This window comes from Saimiri boliviensis, chromosome 4 (assembly GCF_048565385.1).
Source record: "Saimiri boliviensis isolate mSaiBol1 chromosome 4, mSaiBol1.pri, whole genome shotgun sequence".
Lineage (NCBI taxonomy): Eukaryota > Metazoa > Chordata > Mammalia > Primates > Cebidae > Saimiri > Saimiri boliviensis.
Window position 1 is genome coordinate 56,017,112 of NC_133452.1, and position 13,984 is coordinate 56,031,095.

At 38.1% G+C, this 13,984-nt stretch overlaps 1 long non-coding RNA gene across 4 annotated transcripts in view; it reads left to right on the plus strand.

Annotated features, from left to right (window-relative positions):
* The first annotated feature begins 1,495 nt into the window (after positions 1–1,495).
* LOC141584276 (uncharacterized) overlaps positions 1,496–13,984 on the plus strand; it is a 207,790-nt gene continuing 195,301 nt past the window's right edge. For all 4 annotated transcript variants that reach the window (XR_012517216.1, XR_012517218.1, XR_012517217.1 and 1 more), the window contains exon 1: positions 1,496–1,748. This is a non-coding gene — a long non-coding RNA (uncharacterized LOC141584276). The remainder of the gene's footprint in view (positions 1,749–13,984) is intronic.

The following is a 13,984-nucleotide window of genomic DNA, read 5'->3' on the forward strand; positions in this document are numbered from 1 at the left end:
GAATTCTCCATTTTTCAGAAGTATATACTAATAATATTTACTGGTATTGTTTATCCCTACCGCTCAGTTTTCTGTGCTTGTATTTTCTATTTCCTGCTGATTTAGCCTCTGTACTCTGTTGTTTATAGGAACTTATCATATTTGCATAGTTTAAGTGCTCTGTCATTTCTATCACAGGCCCTAGTGGGTAGGAACAACGTCTATGTAATTCACTCGTGTAGTGCTTGGTGGAACATCTCATGTTTCATGATTGCTTTATGATGATAGAGATGATACTATAAAATAAAGCCAAAGGAAGCTTTTAACAATAGGGCCTGATCGTGTTTGGTCTTCACTGGATGTCTCCCTACTTACAGAGGAAAGAACTGAGGAATAACGTCTGTATCATCATGACAAACAAGTGTCATAGTCATGTCTAGTCGAAGGCCCAGACAACCCTGGTCCTGTAGTCAGAGACGACTTGTGAAAACAACTGAATATAGCTCATTGACTTGAGTTCTTAAGCCCAAATCGAAAAGGTGTGATACCTGACATAGGAACCAAGTCTGTCTGAAATCAGCTTTCCGGGATATCATTTTCTCTAGCACAGAGATTCAATGGCCTAAATTGGTAGTGGAGGCAGAAGTTTCCTAAAGTGATCTTCCTTGGCCAACAGTGATTGACATCTGAGGTACAGCTTACCTCTACTTTTGGGGCTCACTGCCTCACTGGGGCCATATCATAGTGGCAATTTAACAGTAATCTTAGTAGGTCTTTTTGGACATTTTAAAGCCACTGCTCTGAAGCATGAGCCAGGCAAAAAATTGATTTCCCTCATCCACATGCCCCAAATGTCCAACAGAGGTGAGACATTTTTTAAATAGGCATCTCCAGAAGGCTATTTTTGACCTCTTTCCAGATAAGAGGTTCAAGCCAGCCTTTTGCTATTGTGGGACATCAAAATTTACTATATGACCTGAAATCTTCCCAGGTGATTGAATTCATTCACAGGTCCTGGGAGAGAAGATGAAACTTTCATTTATCCCCACTCCACCCACCGACCAATACTGTGCATAACCACTTCACCAAACTTTTGTCAATTTTGTTGCATTTTATCTGTTTACACGAGATCCACAATGCTTTCTCATTCCCACAGTAAACACTGAATCCTGTTTATAACTGAAGGGCAGGATCAGCAGGGAGCATCCGCAAAGCGCTCCAGGCTCCTTTTTTCCTTTCCTCAGAGACACCAGGAATGTGCCTTTGCACTGTTTTGCCAGCATCCTTAAATCATGATTAATTTAAAGCCCTTTCTCTCCTTGGTGAAGCCTGACACAAGCAACTGCTTTTCTGTCACATTGATTTTTCTGTCCTTGCAGATTCAGAGCCAGGGTTGAGTCCTCCTCACGGGGTGAGTTCTCTGACAAGGAAGTTTTGCAACCTAATTTACAGCTGGAGCCAAGCTTGTCAGTGAGTGCCAGAGGGAAACTGTCGCAATTGGCTGGCTAAGTATGCATTTAATAGTGTTTATCCAAGCGAGTTTGTGATTTCTTCACTCTCTCCAACAAATATATTATTTGTAATAGCTATCTTCTCTCATCTAGGTGTTTGAAAAATGTCTCTAACGTGTGTGGGCTGGAATGCATTTTGTTTTTCTGTAGGTATGTTCATTTAACAAGGGTCTCTGAAGAGCTATCAAAAACTGCTTGCCATCTTTCCAAATCATCTCTGTCTGCAGTGACCATGTCTTAATCCTGAAGGAAAACAAGGTAATCTTTTCAAATAAACATTTTCAATGATGTTTAGAGGGAACCCAATTGCTAGCATGTAGACCCCCCTTCCAGTGCTTAAAAATAGATATATTGAGAGAGTACAATGCCAGTGAGTTGGAGTGTTTGTAAGCATTTGATATTTCCAGATGATTAACAATAATAAGCTAAATTGCAAGCAATGATCTGAATTTGTGTGTGTGTGAATATGAGTGTGTATGTGTCAAAGATCCACTGAGTATCTTGTTTCTCAATATTGTTGGTGGAAAATGAGACACAGAGCGTTTACAGACTCTCAGTAGATAAGTGAGTTAGTAAGGGACTTTGGCAATATTTAACCCCAAGCCCATTAAGTTTTACTGGGCTAACTTGACTCTAGGGAGAGTAAATTTGAGCTGAAGAAACATTTGATCATTAAATAAAATGGAAGGACTGAAACAAATGCAATTGGTTGTATGAAATGTATTAATGCAATACTCCTAGTCTCAAGGAATTTGACATGAAATAGAGAGAGAACATGTAGAGTATGGATTGAGTCAACAAAAAATTATGTGGATGATGTAATTACTATAATTAAATCAAAACAGATTGTGTATGCTGGAACTTAACGTATTACTCACAACATAATTTTACATAATTTTTTTTTTAAACCTGGTTTTTCCCTTTCTGGTCTGTGGGTTTCTAAAGGGCAAACCTCTTTTTTCATTTGGGCCTGAAGCCCCAGGACTTACTGCTCGTCCTGGCACAAATGACGACAGAAATTTGAGTGCATGAATTTGGTACTGAGTTTGACATTATTGTCTCTCATTGTTTGTGGACCTGGGATGTTTTCTACTTAATTCACTTATCATTTGCTGTTTAAGGTGTCTGGAAACTCAAAATATTTTTTTTTAATGTACCTCACCTCTACATGACATAAATACATTATTACCTTTTCAAAAAAAATCTTATTGTAGTGCCATCCAACAGGAATATGATGTGAGCCATGTGTAATTTAAAATTTACTAATAGCCATATTAAAAAAGGAAAATGAAACTTGTGAAATTAATTTTTAATAATATTTTATTTAGCTATATTCAAAACATTATCATTTCAACATGCAAATATAAATTTATTAATACGATATATTACATTCCTTTTTTTCCTAGCAAGTTTTTAAAATCCATTAGGGTATTTTCCATTTAATGCACATCTTAATTCAGGCTTACATTCAGACTAAATTGTAGACCACTGCATTTCCGTGCTCAATGAGCACAAGTGGCCACCGTGTCAGCACATTTCAATAGTTCGCAGGTTAATGTAGGGGACATTTCCCCCCCACTTAGCATTTTTTCCCTGTTACTATGCCCACTGAGCGTTCTGGTGTGGAATAAACCCCATGACTGATAGTGCACACATAAACTGGGGTGACTGACATCCAAGAGTCCCTGAAATTGAGACGTTTTCTGGGACAAAGGACTTACAATGTTAAAACCAGGACAGTTTTGAGAAAAGCAGAATGGTTGGTATCCCTAACGTAACCTGTCACAGTGATTGGTTCAGACCGAAAGCATATAAAACTGACTGCGGATTATGGGATTTTTTTGGGAGCCACTTGGAAAAAGAACCTTACTTTCCACTATGGTTATTATCAGCTAATCTTTATATCATGTGAGAGAACCTGGTTGAAAGTATTAACTACTTTGGAAGAAATTCCAGTGAAAGAAAAACTGAGTTTTAGTAACTTATTTTTTAGTTCTTGGACCCAGTCGTGTCTGAACCTACCCTATTCTTGGACTTTTCAGTGAGTTAATACATTCTTTACACTTGTCTCTATATTGTTTGTTTAAACAGTTAAGGATGCATTTCTAACATGTGAAATGGGGTTAGTTCTAATGAATAGGTTTAGAAAAAAAAAAGAGTACAAGAAATCTAGTTGGAATTTTCAGGCTCATAGGAAACACAATCAGGTTGTCTATTTTATTTTAAGACACCCTCCTCGAGCTACTGGTGTGTGTGTGTGTGTGTGTGTGTGTGTGTGTGAGTGTGTGTGTGTGTGTGTGTGTGTGTGTGTGTGTGTGTCCTCTTTTGCCACCTAGAAACAGCAAGTATTTTTGTGGAGCAAGGGATTGAAGACAGTGAAGTAGCTGCATACTGGCAATAACCTATGAATCTGGGCAGTTTGGAAAGTAGAAAGAAATGAAGATCTGCTGTCTTTCCTTTATTGTCCCTTCCTCTGTTGCTCTCGGACCATTCATTGTGCTTTGCTTGTACTGTGGGTGTTTTGCTCCCCCATAATGGCTCTCATGATTAACTATAAGCTTCATTCTAGGTCCTGGTACAATCTACAGTTTATGACATTCTCACCTATGAGGTAGGGATCCTTGGAAGTTTGCAAAGTTTCAAAGTCAAGCACTTTGATTATTCTTTCTTAATCATTGGATACTAAAAGTGCAATATGGAAGGCTCATAACAATTTTTTATAGTTTCAGAAAAAGAGTGAATAAGCATTCAACAGATAGATGCTATTGAGCCACTAATTGTGACTTGACATGTCTTATGTGAAGCACTTAGCAAGTGTTAAAACATCATATTTAAACATCACAACAATCTTATTGTTGGCATTATTATCTTTATTCCTTTGAAATTAAAAAAAAAATTGGACTGAGAATGATGACTCATGTCTGTAACCCCAGTACTTTGGGAGGCTGAGGCAGGAGGATTGCTTAAACCTGGGAGTTCAAGATCAGTCTGGAAAACATGGTGAGACCTCATATGTACGAAAAAATAAAATAAAATAAAAATAGCTAGGGGTGATGGTGTATGCCTGTAGTCCTAGCTACTTGGGAGGCTGTGGTGGGAGAATCACTTGAGCCCAGAATTTCAAGGCTATGAGGAAGATACTTGTACTTGTGCCTGAGTAACAGAGCGAGACCCTGCCTCAAAAAAAAAGGTGAATTATGGCATTTACTTTATTCATTACTCATTTAACAAACTTGATTTTATGCTATTATATTCTCAATAAGTTTAACACCTAATAGAGAAAATAGGAGTACAAACATGATTATAATATTGTGTATGAGTATATTAACAAATACAGAGGGGAAGGAGAACAGCCCCATAGCAGAGGCAGATGCAGGATACAGAGCGTGGGATCACCAGAAAACTCCCTGGAAGCATGGTGCCTGAGCCAAACGTGACACATTAAAGCATATCTGCACTATTGCAAGTCTAGTACAAAATAAGTTTTTCAGGAGAGAGTTGCATTATTTTACAATGACAAATTTTAGTTTGTTTTTCTGCATCATGGAGATATAAGTGTCAGGACTCTGATTTGTAAAGCAAAAGAGTTATATTCTCAACCCTGGATTTACTACTGATGAGGCCCTTGGGCAAAATCTCTGAAACAGTTAGAGCTAAAGTTTCCTCTCCAACGACGTAAGGTAGGATCATCAACTCATTCAAAACAGCATTTCTTCCAAACTCAACAACCTGAACACTTCAAGTTGCACCCTTCATTTCCACCTTTACTGTCCTAGTAAGAGTCATTATCTGGAAACCACAGTTCAGAAGCAAGGCATCACAGCTAGGTGTAAAGGGAGCTTAGCTTACAAAGAAAAAGCTTCAACTCATTTAATTTTTACCAATATCAAAATATCACCCCATGATAGCTTCAGGGTGTCTTCACTCAAGTGTAGCCTAGGACAGGCAGTGAAGATGTGGTAAATTACATTAATGGCAGCAGAGAGACAGGGTTTCACTGGATGCCTTGATCAAAGCATTATTAGATTCACCATTAAAGAGTAGTGAGTTTCATTAGATATTTAATTAATGTTCATTAAAGTTCCTTTTACAGAAATAAAACCAAACAAAGCAACAACAAAAACAATCCCACAAATTTCTATGGCTGTACTTCAGAAACACATCAAATTATTAATGTTGAAATCTGGATTTTCCAAGAAATCAGCTTTCTTGTTGTATCTGAGAATGCGTTTATGTATGTATGCAGTTATGAGGTCAGGTAGAGAGGGAGAAAGAGATTACTGTCTGTTGTATTGTTCCCCAAAATTTAGTGTAGATGTTCAGCATGAAGATAAAAAATGAGAAGGTGGAAAGGAGATAACTATTTATTGACCTTACTTATGCACTAAACCTTTCACACTGGATTTTTTTTTTTTTTGGTTTATAAAAACCTCTTAGTATTAATAAATACATATATAAATAAATTTGTGACTTAAATGAAAATATCTCATATTTTATGAACAAACGTCGCAGCAAATATGTACTATATATTATTTAATGTTAATGTACATTAGTATTAAGATCCATAGAAGACTCCATTTGACTTTTACAACATGGATGTTTTTCCTCACTGCAGGTTGAAATTGATTATATATATTTAATTGTACTTTAGGTTTCGGGGTACATGTGCAGATCATGCATGATTGTTGCATATGTACATACATGGCAATGTGGTTTGCTGTCTCCATCCTCCTGTCACTTATATCTGGCATTTCTCCCCATGTTATCCCTCCCCAACCTCCCTACTCCAACTGTTCCTCCTCTAGTCCCCCTCAACAGACTTCAGTGTGTGATGCTCCCCTCCCTGTGTCCATGTGTTCTAATTGTTCAACACCCACCTATGAATGAGAACATGTGGTGTTTGATATTCTGTTCTTGTGTCAGTTTGCTGAAAATGATGGTTTCCAGATTCATTCATGTCCCTGCAAAAGACACAAACTCATCGTTTTTTATGGCTACCTAGTATTCCATGGTGGATATGTTCCACATTTTCCTTGTCCAGTCTATCATTGATGGGCGTTTGGGTTGGTTCCAGGTCTTCGCTATTGTAAACCACAATGAACATATGTGTGCATGTGTTTTTATAATGGAACAATTTATAATCATTTGGATATATACCCAGTAATGGGATGGCTGGGTCAAATGGTATTTCTATTTCTAGGCCCTTGAGGAATCATCACACTGTCTTACACAATGGTTTAACTAATTTATACTCCTACTAACAGTGTAAAAGTGTTCCTATTTCTCCACATCCTCTCCAGCATCTGTTGTCTCCAGATTTTTTAATGATCTCCATTCTAACTGGTGTGAGATGGTATCTCAATGTAGTTTTGATTTGCATTTCTCCAATGACCAGTGATGATGAGCATTTTTTTCATGCATTTCTTGGCCTCATGTATGTCTTCTTTTGAAAAGTGTCTGTTCATGTTCTTCGCCCACTTTTGAATGGATTTGTTTGTTTGTTTTTTCTTTTAAATCTATTTTAGTTCTTTGTAGATTCTGGATATTAGCCCTTTGTCAGATGGGTAGATTGCAAAAAAATTTTCCCTTCTTTTGGTTGCCAGTTTACTCTAATAATGGTTTCTTTTGCTGTACAGAAGCTCTGGAGTTTAATTAGATCCCATTTGTCTATTTTGACTTTTGTTGCCAATGCTTTTGGTGTTTTTGTCATGAAGTCCTTGCCTATGCCTATGTCCTGAATGGTTGTGCCTAGGTTTTCTTCTAGGGTTTTTGTGGTGTTAGGTCTTATGTTTAAGTCTTTAATCCATCTGAAGTTAACTTTAGTGTAAGGTGTCAGGAAGGGGTCCAGTTTCTGTTTTCTGTACATGAATAGCTAGTTATCCCAACACAAAACTGATTTTTACTTCTCTGCAGCTTAGTATGTGGCAGTCTTGGCCACATGGTGACGCAGCAGAAGGGTCTATATACTGACTGTCCTGTTACTCTTCCAGATTCAACTGTTTCTCAAAAGGACACCACTGCAGGAATAAACCCAATTCTCAGTATGATACACCTGGAAGGTTGCCCAACTCACGATGTCAGAGTCACAAACTTCATGCACACTCATCTCAAGTCAATATATCTAACACATTTCCACTAATTATTGGATAACACTAGCAAGAAACTCTGGTATTTTTCAACTAACCTTTGCTAATTTAAATGTGGCCAGTCCACCCTCATACTGCATTTTGACAGGCATAAAAAAAAAATATGTCATCAATTATTAACAATAGTCATCACTGACAACTTCCTGCTGAATGTCACTGTTACTCCTACTACTGCTACTACCACTACCATGTATGAAGCTGCCATTATTACTAACTCAAAGTTTTCACCAATACAGAAACAGGTGCATCTTTAAAGAGTAACTTCCTCCCTACGTCTTGCTTCCCCTCTTTCTGTTCCTTCTCCTCTCCCACCCCCACACTTTTGGCTTCACCTTGCTCAGGCTGTGACTACTGTCTGCAAGAGCTAACTTTTATCTGACTGTAAAGCCAAGCAAACTAATCTTGAGAACTGTTCTGCCACATAGTTTGGTCTCTTCCCATTTGGAATTAATCTGCATATTAACAACTTGCAAGCGTGGTGGACAGTGCTGCTTAATTGCCATACCGGTGTCACTCACCTTGTCCTCTCCTAACCTGTGAGTTAGACATTTAGGCTGCTGTCTTCATCAGTGTAAGGTAAAATATCAGATTGTTGTGTAACAAGTGTGACTTGGAGATGTGAAGGTATAGCCGTGGGATTATTGGGATTATTTACTGTGGGGTCTCATTGCAAATCCTTTAGGACATTGGCCTATTACTCCTTTTGTCTATCTGCTCTTAAATATTTTCTGTCCCCCTAGCATGCCATTCCTACCTAACAGGAGAAGGGGTCATATCTGACCCAACTAAAGGTCATTCTATTTAGGTCAATCATCTGGAGGATGGGACAGTGGAAGAGTCAAACTTACCCTGAGCTTCACTTGGCTAGTACCTGTCTCCTCTGCCCACTGTCCAGTAACTTACCCTGACCCGTCCTTTAAGGAACTTGTCAAGAGAGAGAAGAATACCCTCTCTCTCTTTTTTGTCTTTCATATATTCTTTGGAGATAAACTGCAGGTTGTAAAAAACTGAGTTTCATAATGAGAATAACTAAAGAATAAAATACCCAGTTCCTATTCTGAGAAGGTCACCTCTGTTCACGCAGTATCTGCCCATCTGACTCAATCTACTAGGTAAGCTGCAGAGGGGCTTCCTTCCCCTGGGAACTTCTAATGAATTATAAAAGATGAGGAAATTGGAATTTAGCATTTTCAAAACCCCACCTCTTCTTGCAGATTTGCTTTCATTCTCACTCTCCCAAGCAGACTTCACACGGCAACCAAACTATCTGGTCAAGTACCCTCTGAACTCAGCCTGTGCTTCCTGCCTGCATGCCTCATGGAAGAGCTGCCTCTGCCCTTCTGGGCAGGACCCTGCTGGGGCCCTATGACCATCACCAAGGAAAATACATCCCTTATATTTCAAAGGCCTAGTTCAAACATGTCTTCATTTCAGGCAGATAAAGTTCTTTTATTCTTAAAGATGCAGAAAAAATGAAACACACACACACACACACACACACACACGTAAAACAACTTTGGAGTCTATGGGATCTCATTTTGCACTTCGGCTCTGCTGCTTACTAAAAATGTCTCACTGGAAGAATAACTAGACTTAGTTTCCACATCTGCAGAATGGAGATAATAATACTGTAAAATTATTATGGCTTTTTGATGATGTAGTTTTCATAAATAGCCTAACCCAGTACCTGGCACCAGTGGGTACTCTACAAATGCTACTCAGCATCCCTTCTTTGAAATCTCCATGATTAAACGATATCTTATGCAGCTGTTTGCAGGCTTATCTCCTGTTAGACTCCAAGCTCTTTAAGAATAGGGACTATGGCTTATTCACATGGGGTTCCCTGCAGCCTTGCACAGTGCTTTGTACCTAACAGATGCTAAGGCATATTGGATACACCAGTGTATTACTGTAAAAATACAAATGACCATAGTTCTGGGAAGAGCCAGGCTCAGCAGGGTATAAAGCAGGCCTGGGGGTACAAAGCCCAGGCTCTTTAAAACCTTTCCCTTAGCACAGCAAGGTTCCAAGAGCGGGGTAATTGCAGAGAGAAAATGGCAGGCTCCATGTGCAGACTCATGTGATTTAGGGCCACAGAATGACCTCTCTCTGGGGTCACCCACAAGATGAATCAGAAAAAGAGAGAACAGAGATGGGGCCAGCTGCTCCCAGATCCTTAGACATTCTAAGTAAGGGGGAGAGACTCAGTCTTTCTGATTAATCTTTGATGATTTATTCTTTGGACATTATTTAAAAGGAGCATTTTAAAGTAAATTAATTGAACTCCCATGACCTTTTACCCTGCTAATATCATCAAAAGAAACTAGATCTTGAATTTTTAAAACTGCTTGATTTATTTTCTGTGACTTACAAGCTACTGAAGAGCATCAGTTTTATTTTTTGAAATTATAAAAACTCCAGCTTTTTAAGCAATAAATCAAAACAGCCCAGGTTTGAAACATGTCAATTTTAGCAAATGAGTATTGAGTGAAAGGTGTCATAGATATTGGTAAAGAATAAATATGTAATTTAAGACACACAAAACTGGGGAAGCATTGATTGTCTTCAAAACTGCCAATTCCTCTTTTACCACACTGACCCTGATGGTGATCTTGAGTCCAAAATGACTTGGGTGAATTCCGATTAGTATAAAACAGTTTTTAAAAGTGTTTTTGATTTTACTTTAAGTTCTGGGATATATGTCCAGAACGTCGAGGTTTGTTTCACAGGTATACATGTGCCATGGTGGTTTGCTGCACCTGTCAACTTTTCATCTAAGTTTTAAGCCCCACATGCATTAAATATTTGTCCTAATGCTCACCCTCCCCCTGCCCCCAACCCCGATAGGCCCCAGTGTGTGATATTCCCCTCTCTATGTTGATGTGTTCTCATTGTTCAACTCCCACATATGAGTGAGAACATGTGGTGCTTGGTTTTCTGTTCCTGTGTTATTTTGCTCAGAATGATGGTTTCCAGCTTCATCCATGTTGCAGCAAAGGACATGAACTTACTCTTTTTTATGGCTGCATAGTATTCCATGGTATATATGTGGCACATTTTCTTTATCCAGTCTACCATTGATGGGAATTTGGGTTGGTTCCAAGTCTTTGCTATTGTAACTAGTGCTGCAATAAACATACCTGTGTGCATATCTTTATAGTAGAATGATTTATAATCCTTTGGGTATATACCGAATAATGCGATTGCTGGGTCAAATCGTATTTCTAAACCAGGTTTTTTTTTTTTTTTTTTTTTTTTTTTTTTTTTTTAAGTGTAGATAGAAGTCTATTAATGAATTCAAAAATCAATTTAGTGTTTGGAATCAGAATTTTTTAAATTAATTAAGTAGTATAGAGAATAGAATGGAAAATATCTGAATATACTGCACAGAAGGATTTCAAATTCTATTTTCAGAAACTTTCATTTGTAGTTTATGTAAGCATCTAAAATGTATTTCTGTATATACTGAGTTAGGGTATGCAATTTTTCACTGAGTTCATATCTCAAAAACTTTGGAAGCTGATGAATTTGTCCAAATCCATGCTTCTTTTTATTTGTAAATTGCCTGATGATGGTGATATAGCTCTGACCAATGAGACGTCAAGGGAAGTCTGCTGGGGAAGGTCGAGTAGGAGAATGGGAATAAACTTTTCATTCAAAAGCGTGATGCACAGAGGAGCTACGGTTTTTTTCTTGTTTTCCTTACTGGATGTTGTCATGTCTGTGAGTACTTCCTGGAACTGTGGCACCATCTTACAACCAAGAAAGGAGCTCACGTGAAATTACGTTGAACATAGCAGAGCAAAATGATGGAAGGAATCTGAGATCTATGTTTGATGTTAAGAAGTGATGTTAAATACTTATATATCTCCAGAACTCTCTTACCCCTGGGCTTGTTACAATAAAAAGATAATGTGTTGATTTCTCAAGGATCTAGAAATAGAATTCCATTTGACCCAGCAATCCCGTTACTGGGCACATACCCAAAGAACTATCAATCATTCTAGTATAAATACACATGCACATATATGTTCATTGCAGCCCTGTGTACAATACCAAAGACCTGGAACCAACCCAAATGCCCATCAGTGATACACTGGACAGGGAAAATGTAATACATATACACCATGGAATACTATGCAGCCATAAAAAAATGGTAGGTTCATGTCCTTTGTAGGGACTTGGATGAATCTGGAAAAGATCATTCTCAGCAAACTGACACAAGAACAGAAAATCAAACACCGCATGTTCTCACTCATAGGTGGGTGTTGAACAATGAGAACATGTGGACTCAGGGAGAGGATCATCACATGCTGGGGGCAGTTGTGGGGGGGTAAGGGAGACACAGTGGGGGGTGGGGAGAGAAGTGAGGGAGGGAGAGATAACATGGGGAGAAATGCCAGACATAGTGTTCACCTAAAGTTAAATAAATAAATTTAAAAAAAAGATAATAATCCTCTTAGTGTTTAAGTCACTTGAGTTTTGTTGTTGTCATTTTATTTTTATATTATTTATTTATTTACTTATTTTCAGTTACTGCCAGTTGAAAGCATCCTGAAGGATAAAGAAAGCTTATTTCAGAAGAATGAGTAAATCAACTCCTGGGATATAGGCCTGGTAGAAGGAAAACTTGGAAAGATACCTTGGGTCTGATCATGAAGAATGTTGAATTTCAGGGCCAAACATTGATGCGAATACAGAACAGGCTTACAGTTCTAAGCACGGACTCAGGGGCAGAGTATCTGAGCTTGAATTTCTGTATGCCACTTGGTAGCTGAGTTTCCTTAAGAAACAGCAAGAAGTGAGTTTCCTTCGTGTCACTACTAGAGATGAAATGAGCGGCTGAGAAAAGGACAGTGAAGACAATAGAAAGTAGCTTTTGGTAGATTTTAGGCAAAACATTTTATAAGCTTGACAAACAAAAGTGCTAGATTGTAGGATCTAAGGATGAGTCAGGGGAGCTGTAGATACCAGCGATATCTGGAAAATGTGTGTGAATTAATGAAAAGACACAGGAAAAGTAAACATTTGACAACAAAGGGAAGATCTTTTCTGGTTTGAAGTAGAAAGAATGACAGATATTTTGACAATGCTTTAGAAAAATAGAGTAAAAGGAGAGGGAGCCATAGTAGTGAGAGAGAAAGGGATTGATGGGGAAAGAAAGGAAGAGAGGGAGGGAGAGAGAGTGGGGAAGGAGAGAGTGCAAATGAGCCTTCACAGAAAGCCGGGAGGGGCTAGTTTTGGCAAGAAGATCAGCCAATCAGTTCACCTAGAATAGGAAAGTATTTGACAGAATTAGACAGTGAATGTGGAGATAAGGTGCATAAACTTCTTTGCAATACAAAAGTGGTAAGTAAAACAAACAGTGAGTAGCATCTAGGGGTCAGGGGAAATTATAGGTTGCATCTTCTTGCAACAATAGAAATCCCCTAAAGACTTCAGGAGAAGGGGAGGAGAAAATGGAAGGGATGTGAAGTTTACAATAAATGACTACAGAAAACGGTATAAGGATGTTCGAAAAGAAGCACTGAATAGTATTGAAGTCTGTTCTGTAGCAAGTTCTGACTGCTAGTGAAGTGCCCAGAATCTAGTCTTGACCCTGCTCTAACGTGAAAGGTCTTAGGTCTTTGTACCATAAAGACCTTAATTGCATATATATATATACAAAATTGCATATATATATATATATAAGTATATATACACATATACATATACATATATATATATATACTTTGTCTCATATATATTTATATATGTGTGTGTGTATATATATATATATATATATATATATATATAATGGGACATATTGGCTATGGCTCTTTATGGTTTTCTGTGGAAATTCAAAAAGATGACTTGTGATGATGATGATGATGGTGACCATGACACAATGACAATAACCATGGTGACTATGATAAACATGTCAATTAGGTTGGTGCCATTTAAAAGAAATGGCAAAAAACACAATTACTTTTGCACCAGCCTAATAGTAATAGCAACAGCATCTATTACTGTCAATCTGTTACTATTACAGCATCTTTTTCTTCCTTTCTTTCTTTTCCTTTCTTCATTCTTTTTCTTTCTTCATTTTCTTTCTTTTTCTCTTTTTTCTCTCTCTCCCTTTCTTCCTCTCTTCCTTCCTTTCTTCCTTCCTTCCTTCCTCTCTCTCTCTCTTTCTTTCTTTTTCTTTCATTTTGAGATGGAATCTTACTCTGTCGCCTGCCCAGGTTAGAGTGCAGTGGCAAAATCTTGGCTCACTGAAACCTCTACCTCCTGGGTTCAAACAATTCTCATGGCTTAGCCTCCCGAATAGCTGGGATTACAGGAGTGTACCACCACATTCAGCTAACT